Source organism: Phocoena sinus, chromosome 2 (genome assembly GCF_008692025.1).
Source record: "Phocoena sinus isolate mPhoSin1 chromosome 2, mPhoSin1.pri, whole genome shotgun sequence".
Classification (NCBI taxonomy): domain Eukaryota; kingdom Metazoa; phylum Chordata; class Mammalia; order Artiodactyla; family Phocoenidae; genus Phocoena; species Phocoena sinus.
The window spans coordinates 141,920,704-141,947,096 of NC_045764.1; the positions used below are offsets into that span (position 1 = coordinate 141,920,704).

The window sequence follows — 26,393 nt, forward strand, 5'->3', positions numbered from 1 at the left end:
GCTCTGCATTGCCTGAGTTGTACTTAGATTTTTAATTTAAATGTGTTCACAGCTTCACTACCTATGGGTAAATAGCTTTTTATATAAACATGCAGAACCTCTCTTCTCTTTTTCTTAAAAGTGACCAGTTTCATCCCTGACAATTTCTTTTGTCATCTGTTAAACATGATTTTCCCACAGATTTACTTTTTTGTTCATTTCATATGTGATGATTTTTTTGTGTGTGTAGTTTCCTTTTTTAGAACAGGACAGTTGTGTTTCTTTGACGATAAGAATCAACGGGCCATGTGCTGTTTTTTCTTTTCCTACTCAGAGTATGTTCAGTTTAGCTCACAGTCTTTTTCCTTCCTATATGGATAAAAATGACTGACTGTTCAACAGCAGAGATTGAAAATAAAACCTGTAATTCCTAACCTTTTTTTTTTTTACAGGTCTTTCTTTAAACATCTTCTGAAGGATTTTTCTTTCTTTATATTTTCCTTTACCTGTCATGGGGAGAGTAAGATGTTCATTTGGTTCTACTGTATTTCTCCTGAAGACTTATTTGTCTTGCTTCTCTTCCTTTAGTATCTTCACCTTTGATTAGTCTACAGCCGATCTTATAACATTTGACCTGAATTCCAATGCCACTGATAAGCACATATAGCATTTCCTCTTCTTCTTCTTCTTATTTTTTTTGTGGTACGCGGGCCTCTCACTGTTGTGGCCTCTTCCGTTGCGGAGCACAGGCTCCGGACGCGCAGGCTCAGCGGCCATGGCTCACGGGCCCAGCTGCTCTGCGGCATGTGGGATCTTCCCAGACTGGGGCATGAACCCGTGTCCCCTGCATCGGCAGGCAGACTCTCAACCACTGCGCCACCAGGGAAGCCCCAGCATTTCCTCTTAAATGAATAATTTTCTCCATACATTTGATTTGAGCGTATATGAAATCATATGCTGCATCCTTGGTTATATATTCCCATGTACATTTCTTTCAGAGAAATCTTTCCCAAAATTAGTTTTTCCTTGTGTTGACTTTTTATTTCTGATTACTGAATGCCATTTATTCTTTACATTCAGCTGGTATTGCCTATTTCACTTTCATAGTTACTGTTCTTTTCTACCACGTAGTATGCATTTATTATATGGTTCAGGATAACTTATTAACATGTGAGTGTTGTTAACCGAATACATCTAATTTTTGGAAAATTTTAGCTTTCAGTGCTATTACAAAGTTGGTTTAACTCATAGTCTCCCTTTAAAATATTTAAGATAGTGCTTCCAGCCAAGTTGGACTAACGGATTGGTATCGTTTTACTTGAAACAGCTAACTAGACAAAAAACATGAAACAACAGTTCTTAAGGCATTTGCCATCAGGCAATAAAAGACATCGATCCCTGAGAGACAGGAAACAGATTAGATGAGACCTATGCTTGCTCTGCCTGGAGAGTGTTTCTAGGTATGGGCTAGGGCAGTAGAACCCCAGAGGAGCCTAGAGATCTCCCTGAAATGAGGAGATGGTGCTGGGAGCCTAAGGAGCCAAGGCAGCTAGAGTTCAGAGAGCAGAGTACCAGAGAGGAGAGAGCTGCAAGAGAATTTTGCACATCTGCAGAAGTCCCTTCCAAGAATTCAGTTGAGTACTGATCAGTACAGACCTGTGAGGAAACTGCTTGAGGTCAAGGAAGAGCCACCCAAAAGGAATTGAGAGAACAATAAAGAGCTCACACAATGTCAGGAATAGAGCCTGAATCCATCAGACAGAGTGGAAAATATAATTCACTGAGTGTCAGGTAGAGCATCTCTAACATTCTAGTTTTCATTTCTAGATGTTCGATTTGGGTCCTTTTTCTATGTTTTAACTTAAATTACACTCAGTCTTTTCTCTAGCTTCTAGAGCATATGGAACACATTTATAACTTTAAATCCTAGTTTCCTAGTTCTACTGTCATTTCTGGGTTGGTTTTGATTGATATTTCTCCTCATTTGGCTCTACTTTCTTGCCTCCCCGCCCCTCCCCTCCGCCAAAACCTGCTTGGCAAATTAGTTAATGCTTGTCAGGCATGGAAAAGAAGACATTGTAAATTTTACCTTGTTGGGTACTGGATATTTTTGTATTCCTGTAAATATTCTTGAAGTTTTTTCTGGAATGTATTTAAGTTACTTGGGAAGTATTTAATCCTTTAAGGTATTCCTTACTGGGACCATTTAATGTAATTTTGCTGTATTCCTGAGGCAGAACCTTTATGAATACTTTACCTGATGCCCTGTGAATTATGAGGTTTTCCATTTAGCTAACCATCTGGTTACAGATGTTAAGTTGAAGATCAGGTTGTTCCTTCAGGGTTCGTTTTTAAGCTCTGCTGGTATCGTTATAGATTAATCTTTATTTTGGGACTAATTTAGCCCTGCTGAGGTCTCTACGTATTGTCCAGAGTATACAAGGTCTCTCTTCTCTGGTTAGTTGCAACTCAAATGTCCCTAGCTCTGTATGAACCTTGAATTGTTCATTTTTTAAGCTCCTCAGCAGATTTTTCTTTTCCCTCTTGCATTATGGAATTTCCCCCAAATATGTGCAAATTAGTATTAAGTCAAAGACTCAAGAGAAGATGTGTGGAGCTTTTTTCTGCATTACTCCCTCCTCTCTGGTACATTATTCCAGTAATTCCTGCCACCTATACTTTCTGAACTCTGATCTTTGTCTTTTCACGTTGGTGACACTGCTGTGCTTTGCTTTGAATCTCGCTGCCTGCAGTAGTGTCTATAACATGTCTCTTAGCAGAAAGTCAAGGTGCATGTAGGCTTATCTAGCTTGTTTCCTTCTCTCAGAGAATGCAGATCTACACTAATTGTTTTCCGTTGTCTGGAGACTGTTGCGTCCTATATGTTGTCTAGTTTTGCAGTTGTTTACTGTTTGAAGAGAAATCGGGTACCAGTTACTCCATAATGGCTAGAAGCATAAATCCCATAATACTGGATTATTGTGGGAGGTTGGTAAAGACTTTTGGGTGAAATTTTAGGAAGGAATCGCAATGAGCCTTAACTGATTTTATAGTTAATGGCTATTTAGGAATTGTCTGTTTATGGGCCCTGGGAGTAGTTGACTTGGCAGTGGTTTGTCCTTTTCAATGAGAGCTATCAGATAATGTAAATAATAAGGCAATATACAAATGTGCTTATTTTTAGTTTGCAATTATTTATTAAATGTTTTTATAGGCTGTTCTGTCTCAGAATGACAGTTTTTTTTTTGTTGTTGTTGTACGCGGGCCTCTCATTGTTGTGGCCTCTCCCGTTGCGGAGCACAGGCTCCGGACGCACAGGCTCAGTGGCCATGGCTCACAGGCCCAGCCACTTCGCGGCATGTGGGATCTTCCCGGACCGGGGCACGAACCCGTGTCCCCTGCATCGGCAGGTGGACTCTCAACTACTGCGCCACCAGAGAAGCCCCCAGAATAACAATTTTTTAAATAGATCTTTATTGGAGTTTAATTGTTTCACAATACTGTGTTAGTTTCTATTGTACAACAAAGTGAATCAGCCATATGCGTACATATATCCCCATATCCCCTCCCTCTTGAGCCTCCCCCATCCCACCTCTCTAGGTCATCGCAAAGGACCAAGCTGATCTCCCTGTGCTATGCTGCTGCTTCCCACTAACTAAATTTTACATTCGGTAGTGTATATATGTCGATGCTACTCTCACTTCACCCCAGCTTCCCCTTCCCCTCATGTCCTCAAGTCCATTCTCTATGTCTACATCTTTATTCCTGCCCTGCCACTAGGTTCATCAGTACCATTTTTTTTTTTTAGATTCCATATATATGTGTTAGCATATGGTATTTGTCTTCCTCTTTCTGACTTACTTCACTCTGTGTGACAGACTCTAGGTCCATCCACCTCACTACAGATAACTCAATTTCGTTTCTTTTTATGGCTGAGTAATATTCCATTGTATATATGTGCCACATCTTTATCCATTCATCTGTCAGTGGACACTTAGGTTGCTTCCATGTCCTGGCTATTGTAAATAGGGCTGCAGTGAACATTGTGGTACATGTCTCTTTTTGAATTATGGTTTTCTCAGGGTATGTGCCCAGTAATGGGTTTGCTGGGTTATATGGTAGTTCTATTTTTAGTTTTTTAAGGAACCTCCCTGCTGTTCTCCATAGTGGTTGTATCAATTTACATTCCCACCAACAGTGCAGGAAGGTTCCCTTTTCGCCACACCCTTTCCAGCATTTATTGTTTCTAGATATTTTGATAATGGCCATTCTGACAGGTGTGAGGTGATACCTCATTGTAGTTTTGATTTACATTTCTGTAATAATTTGTGATGTTGGGCATCTTTTCATGTGCCTCTTGGCCATCTGTATGTCTTCTTTGGTGAAATGTCTATTTAGGTTTTCCACCCATTTTTTAAAATTGAATTGCTTGTTTTTTTTGATATTGAGCTCCATGAGCTGTTTGTATATTTTGGAGATTAATCCTTTGTCCATTGCTTCGTTTGCAAATATTTTCTCCCATTCTGAGGGTTGTCTTTTTGTCTTGTTTATGATATCCTTTGCTGTGCAAAAGCTTTTAAGTTTCATTAGGTCCCATTTGTTTAATTTTGTTTTTATTTCCATTACTCTAGGAGGTGGGTCAAAAAAGATCTTGCTGTGGTTTAGGTCAAAGAGTGTTTTTCTTATGTTTTCCTCTAAGTTTTATAGTGTCTGGTCTTACATTTAGGTCTTTAATCCATTTTGAGTTTATTTTTGTGTATGATGTTAGGGAGCGTTCTAATTTCATTCTTTTACATGTAGCTGTCTAGTTTTCCCAGCACCACTTACTGAAGAGACAGTTTTTTCTCTATTGTATGTTCTTGCCTCCTTTGTCGTAAATTAGGTGACCATATGTGCGTGGGTTTATCTCTGGGCTTTCTATCCTGTACCATTGATCTATATTTCTGTTTTTGTGCCATACTGTCTTGATGACTGTAGCTTTGTAGTATAGTCTGAAGTCAGGGAATCTGATTCCTCCAGCTCTGTTTTTCTTCCTCAAGAATGCTTTGACTATTTGGGGTCTTTTGTGTTTCCATATGAATTGTAAAATTTTTTGTTCTAGTTTTGTGAAGATTGCCATTAGTAATTTGATAGGGATTGCATTGAACCTGTAGATTGCTTTGGGTAGTATCATTTTCACAATATTTATTCTTCCAATCCAAGAACATGGTATATTTCTCCATCTGTTTATGTCATCTTTGATTTCTTTCATCAGTGTTTTATTCTGAGTACAAGTCTTTCGCCTCCTTAGGTAGGTTTATTCCTAGGTATTTTATTCTTTTTGTTGTGATGGTAAATGGGATTGTTTCCTTAATTTCTCTTTCTTGATTTTTCATTGTTAGTGTATAGGAATGCCAGAGATTTCTGTGCAGTAATTTTGTATCCTGCAGCTTACCAAATTCATTGATTAGTTCTAGTAGTTTTCTGGTGGCATCTTTAGGGTATTCTATGTATAGTATCATGTTATCTGCGAACAGTGACAGCTTTACTTCTTCTTTTCCAAGTTATATTCCTTTTTCTTCTGATTGCCGTGGCTAGGACTTCCAAAATTATGTTGAGTAAGAGTGGCGAGAGTGGACATCCTTGTCTTGTTCCTGATCTTAGAGGAAATGCTTTCAGTTTTTCACCATTGAGAGCGATGTTGGCTGTGAGTTTGTCATATATGGCCTGTATTATGTTGAGATAGGTTCCCTCTATGCCCATTTTCTAGAGTTTTTATCATAAATGGGTGTTGAATTTTGTCAAAAGCTTTTCTACATCTATTGAGATGATCATATTGTTTTTTATTCCTTAATTTGGTATTTCACATTGTGATTGGCATATATTGAAGAATGCTTGCATTCCTGAGATAAATCCCACTTGATCATGGTGTATGATCCTTTTAATATGTTGTTGGATTGTATTTGCTAGTATTTTGTTGAGGATTTTGGCATCAGTGATATTGGTCTATAATTTTTTTGTGATATCTTTTTCTGGTTTTGGTATCAGGGTGATGGTGGCTTCGTAGAATGAATTTTGGAGTGTTCCTCCCTCTGCACTTTTTTGGAAGGGTTTGATGAAGGATAGGTATTAGCTCTTCTCTAAATGTTTGGTAGAATTTGCCTGTGAAGCCATTTGGTCCTGGACTTTTGTTTGTTGGAAGACTTTTAATTACAGTTTCAATTTCATTACTTGTGATAGGTCTGTTTATATTTTCTAATTCTTCCTGGTTCAGTCTTGGAAAACTGTACCTTTCCAAGAATTTGTCCATTTCTTTGTGGTTGTCCATTTTATTGGCATATAGTTGTTTGTAGTAGTCTCTTATAATCCTTTGTATTTCTGTGGTGTCAGGTGTGATTTCTCCTTTTGCGTTTTTAATTTTATTGATTTGTATCCTCTTGCTTATTTTCTTGATGAGTCTGGCTAAGGGTTTATCAATTTTGTTTATCTTCTCAAATAATTAGCTTTTAGTTTTATTGATCTTTGCTATTGTTTCCTTCGTTTCTATTTCATTTATTTCTGCTTTGATATTTATGATTTCTTTCCTTCTACTGACTTTGGGTTTTCTTTGTGCTTCTTTCTCTACTTGCTTTAGGTGTAGGGTCAGATTGTTTATTTGAGGTTTTTCTTGTTTCTTGAGGTGAGATTGAATGCTCTAAACTTCCCTCTTAGAACTGCTTTTGCTGCATCAGATAGGTTTTGGATCATCGTGTTTTCATTGTCATTTGTCTCTACGTATTTTTTGATTTCCTCTCTAATTTTTTCAGTGATCTCTTGGTCATTTAGTAGCATATTGTTTAGCCTCCACGTGTTTGTGTTTTTCATGTTGTTTTCCTGAAAATAATTTCCAGTCTCACACTTTGGTCAGAAAAGATGCTTGATATGATTTCAGTTTTCTTAACTTTATCAAGACTTGATTTGTGACCGAAGATGTGGTCTATACTGGAGAATGTTCTGTGTGCACTTGAGAAGAAAGTGTAATCTGCTGTTTTCGGATGCAATGTCCTATAAACATCAATTAAATCTATCTGGTCTGTTGTGTCATTTAAAGCTTGCGTTTCTTTATTAATTTTTTTTCTGGATGATTCTGTCCATTGGTTCAAATGAAATATTAAAAGTCCCCCACTATTATTGTGTTACTGTTGATTTCCTCTTTTATGGCTGTTAGCATTTGCCTTATGTATTGAGGTACTCCTATGTTGGGTGCATATATATTTATAATTGTTATATATTCCTCTTGGATTGATCCCTTGATCATTATGTAGTGTCCTTCCTTGTCTCTTGTAACATTATTTTAAAGTCTATTTTATCTGATATGAGTATCGCTACTCCAGTTTTCTTTTGCTTCCCATTTGTGTGGAATATCTTTTTCCGTCCCTTCACTTTCTCTCTGTATGTGTCCCTACGTCTGAAGTGGGTCTCTTGTAGACAGCATATATACAGGTCTTGTTTTTGTATCCATTCAGCCAGTCTGTATCTTTTGGTTGGCACATTTAATCCATTCACATTTAAGGTAATTGTCCATATGTATGTTCCTATTATGATTTCTCAATCGTTTTGGGTTTATTTTTATAGGTCCTTTTCTTCTCTTGTGTTTCCCACTTAGAGAAGTTCCTTTAGCATTTGTTGTAGAGCTGGTTTTGTGGTGCTGAATTCTCTTAGCTTTTGCTTTTCTGAAATACTTCTGGTTTCTCAGTGGAATCTGAATGACATCCTTGCTGGGTAGAGTAATCTTGGTTGTAGGTGTTTCTCTTCATCACTTTAAGTATATTCTCCCACTCCCTCCTAGCCTGCAGAGTTTCTGCTGAAAAATCAGCTCGTAACCTTATGGGGATTCCTTTGTATGTTGTTTTTTATTTTTTCTTTGCTGCTTTTAATATTTTTTCTTTGAATTTAATTTTTGTTAGTTTGATTAATATGTGTCTTGGTGTGTTTCTTATAGGGTGTATACTGTATGGGGCTCTCTGTGCTTCCTGGACTTGGGTGACTATTTCCTTTCCCATGTTAGGGAAGTTTTCCACTATAATCTCTTCAAATATTTTCTCAGACCCTTTCTTTTTTTTCCGGTACACGGGCCTCTCACTATTGTGGCCTCTCCCGTTGCGGAGCACAGGCTCCGGACGCGCAGACTCAGCGGCCATGGCTCACGGGCCCAGCCGCCCCGCGGCATGCGGGATCCTCCCGGACCGGGGCACGAACCCGCATCCCCTGTGTCGGCAGGTGGACTCTCAACCACTGCGCCACCAGAGAAGCCCCTCAGACCCTTTCTTTTTCCCTTCTTATTCTAGGACCCCTATAATTCGAATGTTGGTGTGTTTAGAGTTGTCCCAGAGGTCTCTGAGGTTGTCTTCAATTCTTTTCATCCTTTTTTTTTTTATTCTGCTCCTCGGCAGTTATTTCTACCATTTTGTCTTCCAGCTCACTTATTTGTTGTTCTGCCTCAGTAATTCTGTTATTAATCCCTTCATTTCAGTTATTGTGTTGTTCATCTCTGTTTGTTTTTCTTTAGTTCTTCTAGATCTCTTTTAAACATTTCTTGTATTTTTCTCAATCTGTGCCTCCATTCTGTTTCTGAGATTCTGGATCATCTTTACTATCATTACTCTGAATTATTATTCAGGTAGATTGCCTATTTCCTCTTCATTTATTTGGTCTTGTAGGTTTTTACCTTGCTCCTTCATCTGTGACATATTATTTTGCTGTCTCATTTTTTTTTCCTTTTTTTTTATGAGTGGGATTGTGTTCCTGTCTTATTGGTTGTTTGGCTTGATGCTTGCAACACTGGAGTTTCTAGGCTGTTGGGTAGAGCTGGGTCTTTGTGCTGAGATGAGGACCTCTGGGAGACCTCATTCTGATGAATATTCCCTGGGGTCTGAGGTTCTCTGTTAGTCCAGTGGTTTGCACTCTGAACTCCCACTGCAGGAGTTTCGGCCTGATCCCCATCTCGTGAACCAAGATCCTGCAAGCCGAGTGGGGTGGCAAAAAAAAAAAAAGGGAGAACAATAACAATGTAAACAATAAAGTTAGACTAGGGAACTAACAGATATGTTAGAAAAAAAATAAAAATATATAGATGAAACAACAATCGGAAGGTAAAACAGAACCACAGTAGTAAAAAAGAGGAGGAGAAATTAAAAAGTTGGAAAAGGCCTTGGCTGTGGAGGGTGGGGCCTAAGCAGGGGTGAGGTTTGGGCAGTGGGCGGTGCCAATGCTTGTTTGTTTATTTGTTCTAGGTTGCTGCTTTTGCTAAGAGAGCACCCATGACCCTGATGATGTTTCCATTCACAATAAAGGGCTCTATTGCCTTCATTGATTAGCTGATCAAATTCAGGTTAGTAGATTTTGTGGACAGTACTTCTCTCTTCCAATTATATGTTAATATTTTGAGAAATGAATAATTTTGTATTTAAAGCTACATATGTATATACCAGTGAAGTAGAAGGGCCAAGTCAATCTAAACTCTATTGAATTATGTACCTACTATGCTACCTACTATGTAAAATCTGTAGTGTATAAAATGGAAAAATATTTCCTGTTTTATAGTTTTTTACTGTAAAGTAAGGGCCAGATAAAACAAGTTGTGGCTGAATATGGTACACTGTACTTTTGGCATTGTTGTGTGGCATATTTGATGCTGAAATAAACAGCTTATCTTAAAATTTTTTGAAATTTTTAGTAGCTTTTAAAAGTTTCGTTCCTGGGCTTCCCTGGTGGCGCAGTGGTCGAGAGTCTGCCTGCCGATGCAGGAGACACGGGTTCGTGCCCCGGTCCGGGAAGATCCCACATGCCGTGGAGTGGCTAGGCCCGTGAGCCATGGCCGCTGAGACTGTGTGTCCGCTGTGCTCCGCAATGGGAGAGGCCACAACAGTGAGAGGCCCGTGTACTGCAAAAAAAAAAAAAAAAAAAAAAGTTTTGTTCTTGTTCGTATTTCATTTATACACTCAAATTTTTATTTATTTGTTTTTTGTTCATTCTGTGAGTTTTGACAAATATATATTCTTTACCATAATCTTTGAAATTCACTCACGTTGCCTTTTTGTAGTCAACCTCTCTCTCCACCTCAATCCCTAGAAATCACAGATCTGTTTTTTGTCCTTGTTGTTTACTTTTTCCAGTATATCATTTAAATGAAATCATTTAGTGTGTAGCTTTTAAAATCTGGCTTCTTTCACTTAGCATAATGCATTTGGATTCACCCATGTTGTGTGTACCAGTAGTTCATTCATTTTATTGGTGAGTAGTGTTCTGTTGTATGGATATACGGCTGTTAGTTTATCCACTCACCATCTGATGGACATTGGGGAGTTTCTAGTTTTTGGTGATTATTGCAGTCACACTATTTTTTCTTTTTTTTTTCCTTTGATAAAATGTACGTAAAATGTACCTTCTTAACCATTTTTAAATGTACAGTTCAGTGGTGTTAAATACATTCACATTGTTTTACAGCCATCACCACCATCCATCCCCATAACTTTTCATCTTGTAAAACTGAAACTCTACCCATTAAACAGTAACTCTCCATTCTGTGCTCCCCCCAACCCCTGGCAAGCACCATGATACTTTATTGTTTTGACTACTCTAAGTGCTTTATATGAGTGGAATTATATAGTATTTGTCTTTTTGTGACTGACTTATTTCACTTAGCATAGTGTGCTCAAGGTTCACCCGTTTGTAGCATATTGCAGAATTTCCTTCCTTTGTAAGGTTAAATGGTATTTCATTGTATGTATATACCACATTTTTTTATCCACTCATCAGTTGATGGATAGCTGGGTTGCTTCCATGTTTTAGCTACTGTGAATAATGCGGCTATGAACATGAGTGTACAAAGATTTTTTCAAGACCCTGCTTTCATTTCTTTTTGTGTGTGTACTCAGAAGTGAAATTGTTGTATCATATGATAATTCTGTGTTTAAGTTTTTGAGAAACCACCATACTGTTTTCCACAGGAGCTGTACCATTTTACATTTCTACTAGTAATACACAGGGGTTCCAACTTCTCCACATCCTTGCCAATGCTTATTATTTTCTGTTTGTTTATTTATTTATCTCTCTATTTATTCTTTATTTATTTTTTTAAAGTAGCCGTCTTAATAGGTGGTATCACACTATAGTTTTCATTTGCATTTCCCTAATGATTGGTGACATTGAGCATCTTTTCATGGCATTTCATATTGGTAATTTATATATCTCCTTTGGAGAAACGGCTTTTCAAGTCCTTTTTCCAGTTTTGAGTTGTGCTGGTTTTTTGTTGTTTTTGTTGCTGTTGTGTTGATTTTTAGGAGTTCTTACATATTCTGGATAATAATCACTTATCAGATATATGACTTGCAAGTATTTTCTTCTCTTCTGTGGGTTGCCTTTTTACTCTGTGGGTAGTATCTTATGATGCCCAAAAGTTTTAATTTTCATGAAATCAAATTTGTCTTGTTTTTCACTTTTTTTATTTGTGTCTTTGGTGCCCCCCATCCAAGAAATTATTACTAAATTCAATGTCATGATGCTTTTGCCCTTTGTTTCTTCTAAGAGTTTTATTATTTTAGGTCTTACATTTAGGTACTTATCCATTTTGAGTTAATTTTTGTATATGATATTAGGTATGTGGATATCCAGTTTTCCCAGCACCATTTGTTCAAAAGGCTTCTTTTTTCTCATTGAATGGTCTTAACACCCTTATCAAAAATCATTTGACCATATGTATGAGAGTTTATTTCTAAGCTCTCTGTTTCTGTCTTTATGCCATTGCCACACTATTTTGTTTTCTATAGCTTTGTAGTAAAATATGGAAATCAGGAAGTGTGAATCCTCCAGTTTTTCTGTTCTTTTTCAAGATTGTCTTGGCTATTCAGGGTCCCTTGAGATTCCATGTGAATCTTAGGATAGGTTTTTCTCTATTTGTACAAAAGTCACTGGGATTTTGATATAAGCATTGCATGGAATCTGTAGATTGCTTTGGGTAGTATTGACATTTTAGCAATATTAAGTCTTTCAGTATATGACCATAGATGTGTTTCCATTTATTTATGTCTCCTTTAATATCTTTCAGCAATATTTTGTAGTTTTCATTGTATAAATCTCTCACCTCCTTGGTTAGGTTATTTCCTAAGTATTTTATTCTTTTCTATGCTACTGTAAATAGAATTATTATTATTTTTTTTTTTTTTGCGGTACGCGGGCCTCTCAGTGTTGTGGGCACTCCCATTGCGGAGCACAGGCTCCGGACGCGCAGGATCAACGGCCATGGCCCACGGGGCCCAGCCGCTCCGCGGCATGTGGGATCCTCCCGGACCGGGGCACGAACCCGTGTCCCCTGCATCGGCAGGCGGACTCCAAACCACTGCGCCACCAGGGAAGCCCTAGAATTATTTTTGTAATTTCCTTTTCAGATTGTTCATTGTGTATAGAAATGCAACTGAGTTTTGTCTTTGACTTTGTATCCTTCTACTTTGCTGAATTCATTTATCAGTTCTAACAGCTGTTTTTGGTGGAGTCTTTAGGGTATTCTACATATAAGATCACATTATCTGCAAACAGAGATAATTTTACTTTGTCCTTTTCAGTTTGAATGCCTTGTATTCTTTTTTTTTTACCTAATTGCTCTGGCTAGGGCTTTCAGTACTATATCGAATAGAAGTGGAGAAAGTGGGCATCCATACCTTGTTCCTGATCTTAGAGGAAGAGCTTTCAGTCTTTGACCATTGAGTATGATGTTTGCTGTGGGTTTTTCATACATGGCTTTTATTATGTTAAGGTAGTTTCCTTCTATTCCTATTTAGTTGAGTGTTTTTATCATGAAAGGATGTTGTATTTTGTCAAAAGCTTTTTATGCATCAAGATGATCATGTGAGTTTTTCGTTTATTTTGTTGATGTGGCATATTATTGGGTTGGCCAAAGAGTTCTCTTGGTTAATGAATATGTTGAAATATTGGTGAAAATGAAAAATGTTTCTTTTATTTTTACTTAAACTCAAATGAACTTTTTGGCCAACCCAATACATTAATTTTTGTATGTTATACTCTCCTTACAATTCAGGAATAAGTTCCACTGTTTACTATGGAGCCATAAACTTTAAAATAAAAATGTGATTATGTTTTCTTCTTTTTTAAATGTTTTTTTAAATTTATATTTATTTTTGGGTGCATTGGGTCTTCATTGCTGTTCATGGGCTTTCTCTAGTTGTGGCGAGCAGGGGCTACTCTTCATTGCTGTGTGCAGGCTTCTCATTGCGGTGGCTTTTCTTGTTGCAGAGCACGGCCTCTAGGCATGTGGACTTCAGTAGTTGTGGCACGTGGGTTCAGTGGTTGCGGCACGTGGGCCCAGTAGTTGCAGCACATGGGCCCTAGAGCATGCGGCCTTCAGTAGTTGTGGCGCACAGGCTTAGTTGCTCCGTGGCATTTGGGATCTTCCCAGACCAGGGCTTGAACCCATGTCCCCTGCATTGGCAGGCGGATTCTTAACCACTGCGCCACCAGGGAAAGCCCTGATTATATATTCTTTATTAAAAGAATGTTACTTTTTGTTGTTGTTATTAAGAGACCATGATGATTTGTTGCCTTTTTGGGTTGGGGTTGCATTTCTTTTTAAAAATGTCATTAAAAGTAAACTAGAAAAAATTTAACAGATCTTGTGGGTAGGGGAAGATACCTAAAATTTATGTTCATTTTGAGTAAAAGAAGAGAGGTGATGCAAAATTATTAGGGGGTATATTGAAACTTATGGTGTTTCCTGGTTATTGAAAAATCAGGTAGCTTTCTTGAATATACAGTTAGATCAGAAATCTACAGGTTTTTATATAGTTAACCCTCACAATATAGGTAGCTCCAAGAGTCACTTGTTTAGAAAAGACAAGTATTTATAAGAATTCTCCTATTTTAAAATGTACTTCCCTGGTGGCGCAGTGGTTGAGAGTCCACCTGCCGATGCAGGGGACACGGGTTCGTGCCCCGGTCCGGGAAGATCCCACATGCCGCGGAGCAGCTGGGCCCGTGAGCCATGGCCGCTGGACCTGCGCGTCCGGAGCCTGTGCTCCGCGACGGGAGAGGCCACAACAGTGAGAGGCCCGCGTCTTGCAAAATAAAAAAAAAAAATGTATGTAAAGAGGACAAAGGTTGGGTGTGAAAAGTCAATTGGCATAACTTTATAATACAACATCAAAAATATTACTGAAGGTGAAATATTAGAAAAGGGATGAATAGCTAGCATCTGGCAATACAGATTCCATTTGCCAAAGAGCATGGCATAAATTTTTAAGACAAATATCATATATTTCCTAAAGTTTATTAGAATTTCATGTACATACTTACTTCTGAGTTCTCAAATAGAAGATTGAACTTCTTGATGGCAAGGATCATTTTAGATTTTGGTGCTTTCTGAAGTAAATATTCCTACAGCAAGTATTATTACTTGCTGAATGAATGACTTAGTCCCACCCATTAGTGGGCTACTTTGAGTTCACTAGAGCACATTTCATCCATGGGTTCTTCAAGATTGTCAGGGCAAGAAGTAGGAAGTCAGTTTTCTGAAATCATGAGAAAATAGAATTAGAACTGTGAAAGCTGTACTCCTTATAGAACTCTTAAGCAAAATTGACCTTGAACATTTAGTCTAATGCCTGTTGTTTTTTTGTAAATAGGAAAATGGAGACCCAGGGAGGTGAGGTGATATGCTTTTAGTCACACAGATAGCTGGAGACATGTTAGGTAGTGCTCATTTTACTCATCATCCTGCCTCTCTTCCTCATGGGATCATTGCTTGATCTTAGGGTTGGAATAAAGTTAAATTGCTCAATTTAAAATTGTTGATTTACAAAACTCAGTTTTAATTTCTTTTTCAATTGATTTTAAGTTAAAACAGGATACTATTGAAATGGTATGAGATATGATCTTAATTTTCCAACAGATGCAAAAAGTATGCTAATATTGAATATATAGCTAGAAAAAATCTAAGAAATTATTTTTTATTTTTCAACAGCCTCAAAATTTTATTGGCTAATTTAAAATGTATAATATTTAGGGCTTCCCTGGTGGCACAGTGCTTGAGAGTCTGCCTGCCGATGCAGGGGACATGGGTTCGTGCCCGGTCTGGGAGGATCCCACATGCCGCGGAGCGGCTGGGCCCGTGAGCCATGGCCGCTGGGCCTGCGCGTCCGGAGCCTGTGGTCCGCAGTGGGAGAGGCCACAGCGGTGAGAGGCCCACGTACCGCAAAAAAAAAAAAAAAAAAGTATAATATTTAAATAAGACCCAAATTTTTACAAACTTTAATAGATATGGACCTTAGATTTCTTGTGTAAAATCTAAGGACCCTAAAATGTGAATTATATTCGGCTCTGGAGGATTTCATTTAATAATCATATTTACAGGTATAATTGGTGAAGTTCAGAAATACCAAACAGTTTTCTTTTTTTTTTTCATGAGCACTACTGAGCCTAGAAATTAGCAAAAAAAAAACTTGTTCATATACTGTTTTAGAAATGGAATAATTTAAAATAAAAATAGGAATCAAACATATAATTATTTACTTTTGGATATTTGATGTAAAGCCATGTTTAAGAGACTCAAAGTGGTTTTAAGTTATACAGGAAGTATACCTCTTTGCTCTAATTTTTTTTCTTCCTGGAACATTTTCTGCTCATTTTATTATACTAACTTCATCCTGAAGTTAGTATCTTTAGCCCCTTAGGACAGAGGAGACACCTATTGGGATCTGATTCGCCATGAGTCTCTTGTGCTTCAGCACATCTTCTGAGCAGAGGCATTGGCAGCTTTTGTTGAGGGCAATCTTCTCAAGGAAATTTGCATAGCAAACAGCCTGGGAAGATAGAAATTGTATTACCATAAGGACAGAGGGCAGATTTCCTTGCTGTCCAGGATAGTCAAGATAATCCCTCTGGGGAGTAGGTGGGGTACATTTGCTTGCAACTCCTTTAAAATATTGGTGTTTCATACGCTTCAGCTTTCTTCTCCTGTAATGGAACTCACTGTGTGTGCAGGCATCATCTGGCTCTCCTTGTATTGCCCTTTAGGGATTAGAGCTTTGGGAACCAATGCAAAAGGTGATACACTGGCTACTGCTATTGTTTTGAGTAGTAAACTTTTCTTTGTCTGTCACCCAGGAGTGTCATATTTTCTGCCAGGATTATTTGATGCTGGCTCACCAAATATCACTAACACAACCTATTGATAAAACAAAGCTGAGTTTATTGCTTACTGCAGTAAAGGAGAACACCACCTTGACAGAACTTTGGTAGTGCCTTAGAGGGGCAAAGTCAAGGTAAAAATTTTAGAATTTGAAATTTGATTTAATTTGAGTTTGCAGTGGTGGTGATCGGGCTTGATTAAGATTGAATAAGTATCATGATACAACAATTTACAGTGGAATTGGTCAAAACAGCAATGCAAGGATTTTAAAAACTGTTGATGCTTTCTGTTGAAGAGTTGATGCGTCTTTCCTGAAGCTTCTGTAATGAACAATCAAGTTATGTCCCTGCAAGAATCTCCTGGAATAGTAGAGTATGCTAATGAAGGCATTGGACTAGTAAGGTCAGGCTAATGTACACAGAAAGATGTGTGTGTGTGTGTAGGTGTATTAGTTTCCTAGGGATGCTACAACAAATTACCACACAATTGGTGGCTTAAAATAATAGCCTCTAGGGGAAGAATTCTTTCCTCTCTCTTTTAGCTTCTGGTATTTTTAAGCAAGCCTTGGTGTTTCTTGGCTTGTGGCAGCATAACTTTAATCTCTGCCTCCATCTTTACATGGTGATCTTCACTCTGTATCTGTGTCCAAATTTCCCTCTTTTTATAAGGATGCCAGTCATTGGATTAGGGCCCACCCTAATCCAGTATGACCTCATGTTACCTTGATTACATCTGCAAACACCCTATGTCCAAACAAGGTCAAATTCACATGTTCTAGTGTTTATAAATTTTGGGGGGACAGTATTCAATGCAGTACAAGGAGTATATGGTTTCGATCCTCAGTGTTCAATCTGTGTGTGGCTAGATGGTTTTGGTTCTCAGTATCCATGAAACTGTCATGGCCGATTGCTTAGCTTGCATGTAGGAATCTCAGGCTCATCAGAGTTCTTGACAACAGCATGACGTGTAGTGAAAAGTATACCAATATGGAAATCAAGGTGCCTTGGTTGTAGTTGCTGTCCTGCTGTTAACTAGCTTGGGAAAGTTACTGTCTTTTCCAGCTATTAGTTTCTCAATGGGTAAAATGGGACGTCTGGAAGAAGAGAAGAGGAATGGATCTCTGAGGGCCTTCCTAGCTGTCAGTTTCTAAAGTTCTGTAATTGTTGAGTATCTGCTATATACCATATTGGTATTCATTTTGTGGGAGTGAAATAATTGAAAAAAGAAATAGAATGCTTTAAGTGCTGATCTGATAGATTCTGACTTGTGAATGTATTCTGACTTAATTTATGCTTTGTTTACTTGGGTGAAGATCATTAATGAAGATATTAGGTAAACATGGAATTAGCCCATCTCTTTGACTTACATATTTTATTTTTCAGTTTGAATATTGTATTTAGAAGGGAGACATTCTTCAGGTCAGTTAATTCATTTAAAGTTAGAAGAATGTGTTGTTGCTGAGTTCAGAAAATGAAATAACCTTTTCTGAAGTGAGCATGATGGTAGGGTATGGATGTACTTGATTTCTTTTATGGTTCACAGTCTTCACTTTCTATGTAGTGTTTATTTTTTTGATTTATAGATGCTTGAGAACCTAGAGGAATCCCTTCCCCTCCTCCCCAACTACTCCTGCAACTCCATAGAAAAAAAGGAAGGAAGGAAGGAAAAACCATGTTGAACACATTTTTTCCTTTTTTTTCTTTTCTTTATTTTTTCTTGAAGTATAATTGACTTACAGTATTCTATTGGAAGATGATTGTTCATTCGGTTTCTTTGATCAATACAGGCCTATTCAGATGATCTGTTTCTCCTTGTGTGTGCTTTGGTAGATTGTGTCTTTCAAAGAATTGGTCCATTTCTTCTAAGTTAGCAAATTTGTGGGTATAGAGCTAGTCATAATATTTCTTTATTATCATTTTAATGTTTGTAGGATTGCTAGTGATGGCCCCTCTTTCATATCTGTTATTAGTAATTTGCTTCTTTTTTCATTTTCTCCTTGGGAAGCTTGGCTAGGGGTTTATTCATTTTGTTGATCTTTTCAAAGAATCAGCTTTTAGTTTTGTTGATTTTCTCTACTGTTTACCTGTTTCCAATTTCATCGATTTCTGCTCTGATTTTTATTATTTCTTTTCTGCTGCTTATATTGAACTTAATTTGTTCTTCTTTTTCTAGTTTCCTAAGGCAGAAACTTGGGTGATTGACTTTAGCTTTCTTCTGTTTTAATATATGCATCCAGTGTTATATAAGTTTCTCTCTCAGACAGAAAATGTAGTATGGCATTTGCTGTATCCCACAAATTTTAATGCTTTATTTTCATTTTTATTTAGTTAAAATTTTTTTTAAAAAATCCCTCAGCACTTTGTTTGACTCATGTATTATTTGTGTATGTTGTTACTCTCCAAATATTTGGGGATTTTCTGGCTATCTTCTGTTATTATTTTCTAGTTTAATTTTATTGTGGTCTGAGAGCATAGTTCATATAATGTGTTATTTTAAATTTCTTAAGGTGTGTTTCCTGGTCCAGAATGTAGTCTGTCTTGGTGAATGTTCCCTTTGACCTTGAGAAGAATGTGTATTCTGCTGTTGTTGGATGAAGTAGTCTATAGATGTCAATTAGATCCAGTTGATTGATGGTGCTATTCAGTTCTATGATATTTTACTGATTTTCGGCCTGTTGGTTCTGTTAGTTACTCAGAGAGGGGTATTGAAATCTCCAGACATAATAGTGAATTTATATATTTCTTTTTGCAGTTCTACTAGTTTTTACCTCAAGTATTTTGTTCTGTTGTTAGCTGCATGTGTATAAGGATAGTTATATCTTCTTGGAGAATTGACCCTCTATCATTACATACTGTTTCTCCTTATTGCTGGAAATTTTCCTTGCTTTGAAGTCAGCTTTTTCTGAAATTAATATAGCTACTCTAGTTTTCTTTTGATTAGTGTTAGCATAGTGTATCTAACTTCATCCCTTTTCCTTTAATATATCTATGCCTTTATAAGTGGGTTTCTTGCAGACAACGTATAGTTGGGTCTTGTCTTTTGCTTCACGCTAGTTGGTATATTTAGATCACTGACATTTAAAGTAATTATTGATATACCTGAATTAATATTTACCATATTTTTAACTGTTTTCTATTCCTTGCTCTTGTTCTTGGGTTTTTGGTTTCCTTTTTCTTTATTTTGGCCTTCGACTCTGTTTCTGCTTTCTCTCATTTTAATTGAGCATTTTATATTGTTCCATTTTCTATCCTATCTTAGTATATCATTATATTTCTTAAAAAACTTTTTTTTTAGTGGTTGCTCAGAGTATGCAATTATACATTTATAGCTAATCCAAGTTCATTTTCAAATAACACTACACTGCTTCATGGATACTACAAGTACCTTATAACAGAGTATTCCCAATTCCTCTCTCACATGCCTTACAGCATTTCTGTCATTCATTTAATTTATTTGTAAGCTGTGATCACAAAATATATTGCTTTGAACACATTGTCTGTTAGATTAAGAATAAGAAAAATAAGAGATTTAATTTTACCTTTGTATATTCCTTCTCTTATGCTCATCATTTCTTTATGTAATCTATGTTTCTGCCTATGTAATTCTCTTTCTGTCTGAAGAACTTCTTTTAACATTTCTTGCTAGGCAGGTCAGTATCTTGCTAGGCAGGTCAGTAGGTTTTCAGTTCTCTCAATTTTTGTTTGTCAGAGAAAGTATTTCTTTTTCACTTTTGAAGGATAATTTTGCTGGATACAGAATTCTAGGTTGGTGTTTTTTTTTTTTTTTAACACTAAGTATTTCACTCTACTAATTTTGCTTGCATGGTTTTTGAAGAGAAGTTCAGTGTAATTCTTATTTTGCTCCTCTCTAGGTAGGTTTATTTTTCCTTCTCTCTGTTTTTTTTTCCTGATTCTTTTCAGATTTTCTCATCTATTCTGTAGTTTTATTATGATATGCCTGGGTATAAGTATTTTAGTATTTATCCTGCTTGATGTACACGAAGCTTCCTGCATCTGGTTTGGTGTCGTATTACCAAAGACATTCTTTTTGTTATAGTGTTGTTGATTTGTAACATTTCCGTTTGATCTTTTCTTAGAGTTTCCATATCTCTGCTTGTATTACCCATTTGTTCTTAAATGTTGTTCACTTTTTCCATTAGAGCCCTTTGCATATTTACCATAGCTATTTTTAACCCAGTGATAATTCTAAAACCTCTGCTGTATATGAGTCTGGTTTTGAGGCATGCTTTGTTTCTTCAGATTGTGTTTTTTGCCTTTACAATGCTTTGTAATTTTTTTGTTGATATCCAGACATGATATATTAGATAAAAAAGAGGAGGTAAATAGGCCTTTAGTGTGAGGTTTTATGTTTATCTGACTAGGAGTTAGGCTGCATTTACTGTTTGCTGTAGCTGTGGTGTCAGAGGCTAATATTTCTTGTAGTGTCCTTGTTTTGGTTTGCTGTGTTGTCTTTGGGTTGCATAGAGAATCCTTAAATAGGGTCTCAAACTTGAAGTTCCTTTACCTGTAATCCTCTGTTATTGTACAGGAGTTGTATTGATGTGGAGGTAAGGTGGTGGGAGTTCTGTAGTACTGTGATTAGGTCTCAGTTTTTTAAGCGTGATTTGGGTATCTCTTCCCCTGTTTGAAGGGTAGAGGGAGCTGGAATTAGGTACTTCCTTTATCCCAGGTTGGCTAGACACTGTAAAGTCCTGGTACGTTAGGCTCTGTTAAAATAGTTTTTTTTTGTTGTTTGTTTATTTTTTCAGGCAGTCCTTTTTAAGAAGAACAGAGAGCTCTGGGTATATTTAAAAATGATTACTTTTCCCTTCCCCCTGCTGGAAGCAAAGAGATTTTTCTCAGATTATCACAGTTGAAAACGTGGTAGGGCTTCTGGAGGTAAAACTCAAGAAACTGTTGGGACCTTTCAAAGACTGCGTCCCCTCACAGGTTTTCCTTCTAAGCTAGTCTACACTGAGTCTCCAGCAATTCGTCATTTACCGTTTAAAGTGTTCCTACTAATACTGGCTCCATCTGAGGGTTTATCTTCCTGGGCTTTTGCTTCTTGCACACTGCTATTCTCTGTATCTACCTGTCTCTCTCTCTAGTTTTCAGGGTGGAGGTTTGCTCTCTGGCTTTAATTCTCTGACAGATTTAAGAAGAGTGGTTGATTTTCTTTTTTTCTTTTCAGCTTTTTTATTGTTGTAAGGACAAGGTTGATGAATTCCAAATTCTTTACATGCTGGACCTGATTGAAGATTAGTTTTGAATCTTTTCCACAGTTTCGTAATGGTAAAGACTTGGTACAAAACCCTTTGCCTGATTTGGCAGTATTACTCATTTGGAATGTGATTTCCTTCTGGCATCAGGTTTGTACATTTTGAGGTCATGCATTGTAATTTGCAAGAACGAGTAAAGAACTTTTCTAGAGGGAAGTTGATACTAGGACTGACTTATGTTATTGGTGAGATGGCTCGTTCTTAGCCCATTTACTGTTATTCCATTGGCAAGTGTATTTGGGGGCGACAGCCACCTTTGTTTCCTATGTTGATAGTCAAAGTTTCATTTTTATACGTGTATACCTTACAAAAAAATACCAGATTTTTACAGCCTGTTTGGGAATGGGGTCATGTCAAATTACACTAATTTGCACTCTGATAAATATACTGATGATGCTAAGAGTGGTTATTAAAACCTTGTGCTGATACTTTGTATTTATGGAACCAATTAATTGGATGACCTGTTTAGACTGGGTGTCTTAATTTAATTAGTACATTGCTCACTAATTATTTTTATGAGTAGAATAGGGTAATGTTAATCCTTAAATTTTCTGTGATGTGTTAAAAAACTTAATGCACATCACGAGTATTAGATATCTTGGTAGAAATTGAGACATAAAAAGAGAAATTGGTCTAAATTATACATAAAATGTAGTTTTCTTTATTTTCTTTTGTAAAACATTCATATTAAAAAATTACTGTGTTACAGAAAATTTAGACAACTTCTTCTTAAAATAAGAGAATCACCCTTAATTCCACCAGTGTAACATGACTATAGTTACCATGTGGGTGTATGTGCTTTCTAGTCCTTTTTTGTATAGATGATTTTACATAGTTGTGATCATAATTTATTTTTAAATCTGTGCTTTTCTTTTTGCAATTAGTAGTGCGTTTTCTCATTCTGCATCATTGTGTTTTTAATAGTAATATTTTTTTCATTGAGAAAGGTATTATTAGGTTGATCAGATCTATCACTGTGATAAACTGTGTGTGCATTTAGCTTTTCCATGTCTTTTTTTTTTTAAATAAATTTATTTATTTTTTACTTTTGGCTGCGTTGGGTCTTTGTTGCTGCGCACGGGCTAAGCGGTGAGCAGGGGCTACTCTTCCTTGCGGTGCCAGGGCTTCTCACTGGGTGGCTTCTCTTGTTGCAGAGCAGGGGCTGTAGGCACGTGGGCTTCAGTAGTTGTGGCACTCGGGCTCCAGAGCGCAGGCTCAGTAGTTGTGACTCACAAACTTAGTTGCTCTGCGGCATGTGGGATCTTCCCGGAGCAGGGCTTGAACCCACGTCCCCTGCATTGGCAGGCAGATTCTTAACCACTGCACCATCAGGGAAGTCCTAGCTTTTCCATGTCTTTTGGTGTAGCTTTTCTCTGTGCTGTTTCCTTGCCTGGATTTTCAGAGGTCTCAGTCTCTCTTTCTTTTAGTTTCTCTGTCTTTCTTTTAAGGAATATTTTATGTATTTCATGTTCTCTCCCACAGGGCTAATTAACTTTTACTGGATCTTGAAAAATGGATTTTTTTCCTCACGTGATTAGAAAACAATGCTTTAGGGCTTATACTGCCAAAGTGATTCACACAGTTCTAGTCGAAAAAATTGAAAATTTGTAACTAGGTGATAAAAATGATCTCTTAGATATGTCAAACTTGGTATTCTAGACTCTCACCCTTAGGTTGTAAATTGTCTTTAGTCAAATAATTTAATATTTTATGTTGTACTTACAAATTGGATTTTTCTTACCTCATGTTTGTGGGTTTAATTTGACATCTTTGTCAGGATTCCTTATTAGATTTCTCTGTAGGCTTCTGACTTTTCCTCTGCCCTGTGACTTTGTGTTTAGAGTTGAATTGAGTTTAGTCATTTGAATGGAAAGTCAGTACTAACAGAAACTTACAGAAACTTCTACTGAGTCTGATGATTCTGAACCCACCTAATTCTTTATGCACAATCTTTAGCAACCATTAGTTAATTTTCATTGTAAATTATACACTAGATAATTGAATGTTTTTTAAACGGGGCAATTGTTAATCGAACTTTTATTGTGATTCAGGTACTCTGTTGAGTGCCCGAGACAACCACATGGATAAGATATGAATTAAAGTCTTGAGGAGGCAAAAGTCCAAAGGAAAGACAGAAGTCTCTACAGTTATGACAAATAGGGAACTGTGCTCACATAAAATATGCTTTGTGAACATAGGGAGGGAGTAATGATATGCCCAGAGTGGAAGATTAAGGAGTTTGAGAATGGCACTTGAAGGAGATGACCGTTGAGTTGATTGCAGAGATATTTTTAAAGCTAAAATTCAAGTACCTATTCTCCAAAGTTTCAATTCTAGACTTCTCTGGTCAAGTTACAGTGTGCCATAGCATTCAGTTATGGATCTGTAGAAAAAGAATTATTGCTATGGTTCAGGACCAACAAAGCAAAATTATATTTTTCTTGGCGTATTATGCTTACTAGTAATATTACTATAACTGCTGTACTACTGCTACTGCAGCTGCCTCTTCCATCGCTATTACTACTGTGTTGTTGGTACACTGCTATTTCTAACGCTATTACTGCTGCTCCTCCTGTTCCTTCTACTGCTACTGCTGCTGCTACTTTTACTAGATGATACTTGTTTTTCCTGGGGACAACTTTATATTCCTTACAGATTTAAGATGGGAGATTAGATCAAGTTTTAGGCACGATTTTCAAGAGAAAAGAAGTGACTATTTCACAAAACCTTAATAAAATTACCCTCATTTCCAAAAAGTATTCGGATAATTAAGTTCTAGTTATGAATGGTTACCCTGTGTTTTCCCTTTCTTTATGTTTCTTGGTGACTCTTATTTTATGCATGATAATATGGTTAAACTTTTATAATTAGACTTATTCCAAATAAAAATCAACCTAGATGTAAAGCTTTTCTCTAGTTAAATATAAGCGCTTTTTTTGTTGTTATTCCTGAGGATTCTTAGTACTTCTCTGAGCATTCAGGTCAATCAGGATGTTTATGTGAGTTCTAGAATTGCTCTAGAGAGTGTAAGCTATGGAGTAAGGCAGATGTGGTCTGATTCCTGATTTGGATTTACTAGCTGTGCTTGGATAGTTAACTTAGATGCTGAGTTTGCCAAGACTAGATTCTAGGAAGCCCCATTTTGTTTAGTTATTTATTCATTGAGCATGTTTTTTTTGCATTGTTTTAACTTTAGTAAAGTACATAAGACCATTCTATTTCTTTGCATATGTACCTATATAGAGAATATTGTTTATAGAATGACCTGTTCTGGGTGTGCCTTTCTGACCTGAAGCTAATTTAGTGCTGAAAAATTTTTGAAGAACCCTAATATTGTAAAAGAGTAGTACAGAAAAAACAGGCTTTAGTTTATGTTTAAATTCTGTCATAAAATGAGACCACAGGTTGGTTAGGTTTCCCTATGTGATGTAGGCATAATCATATAGCAAGGGTTGATGAGAAAAACTCTTCACAGCTTGTAGTCTGAGTAAGTTGACTCACTTGGGATAAGTTAGAGGAATCTGAACTGTGTTGCCAAACTGTAGGGAGAGATGTCTTTTTTTTTTAAAGTTCTGTATTTAAAAATATAGATGTTATCAGTGATAACTTATTTTAGATGTTATCAGTGATAACTGATGAAGGCAGCAGAAAGGTCAAGAGACAAATGTAGTCAAGTCTAGATTGTATCTCCTATAATCTTTTCAGTCTAGGTTCTAGAACCCGGTCTGTAAAATGTTGAGGGACCTTCTAAGAGTACCTGATGATAGTCAAACGCTTGATGGCTTTGATTTTTCTTTGTCTTTTTTCTTGGGCAGTGGAGGTTGGAAATACATTAACAGTCACAGAAATCTTTGTTTGTATGTTTAATGTTCTGAAAAGAGATATTCTACCCTCCACCCTAGATAGTATCTATCTTAGGTACTTAGATTTTTAGAACAATGGTGTTACTGTGTTTTAGGTTCTGAGTTCCTGACTTGAGGGAATATGATATAGGCAATTGCAGAATAGAAGATAAATCTTATTTTAAAAATATTTATTACTTCCTGTGCACTACTACCAGGTAGTAGTAGTGCTTCATAATACAAGTATGTTCTTAAAAATCCTAGGAGAGTTATCCTTTGGTGATAGTTTAATTTATTATACACACTTTGTAGTTTTAGGAGTTGTAAAAAAGTGCTACATGGGAAAGGGGATGGCTTAAAAACGTTTGATTCTTTTACATGCCAGTAGATTACTTGACAGTTTGATTAATTGTGATTGAAAGTGGAGTTTTTAATTGATCTAATTTTAGATTCTAGAGAATGCTTTACAGAAATACTTGGCTAGTCAATTAATACAATGGTGGACTTCCCTGTTGGTCCAGTGGTTAACACTCCATGCTTCTACTGCAGGGGGCACGGGTTCGATCCCAGGTCGGGGAAGTTCCACATGGTGTGTGGTGCGGCGAAAAAAAAAAATTTACAACGGCACTTTTCATACGTATTGTTAAATTAAAGTCAGAATTTGTGGAGTGATAGTGTTATACAGTGACACTTTATCAAGAAGATTGTATTAGTTGCCAGCCTCAGATAAGCTTTTCCTGACCACTCAGTCTGAAATAAATATCTTGTAACTTTTTGTCATATTATCTTATGTATAACAGTCTTGTTCCCCCTCTGTGTGTGTGTCTGTGTGTGTGTACACATATGTGTATGTATTTGTTTATTGATTATTTTCATGCTGGAATGGAAGTTCTATGAGGGACTTTTTTCTTCTTTTTCAGGAAAACCTTTATTAAATGCCTAAATGAACAGGGCCTGAACTATGTACGCGCTATTAAAGGCTGGAGTGCCTGGCTAAAACCAGGAAAACTGCTGCTCCTTTTTCCTGTTCTCAGAGTTTCTACTGTTCATAGTTGGGCCAGTCCTATGGCATTGCAAAGGAGGGGATAAATATCCCAGAGCAAGATTCTGGTGAAGGGGAATGAAGCCAGGGGTAAGG

At 36.9% G+C, this 26,393-nt stretch overlaps 1 protein-coding gene across 6 annotated transcripts in view; it reads left to right on the forward strand.

Moving 5' to 3' along the window:
* Nucleotides 1-26,393, forward strand: part of FUT8 (fucosyltransferase 8) — a 325,108-nt gene that overhangs the window by 53,644 nt on the left and 245,071 nt on the right. For 3 of the 6 annotated variants that reach the window (XM_032622331.1, XM_032622329.1, XM_032622332.1), the window contains exon 2: nt 9,231-9,328. The exons of the other annotated variants lie outside the window; for them this stretch is intronic. The gene's annotated coding sequence lies outside the window, so the exon portion shown is untranslated. The remainder of the gene's footprint in view (nt 1-9,230; nt 9,329-26,393) is intronic. 6 annotated transcript variants of the gene reach the window in all.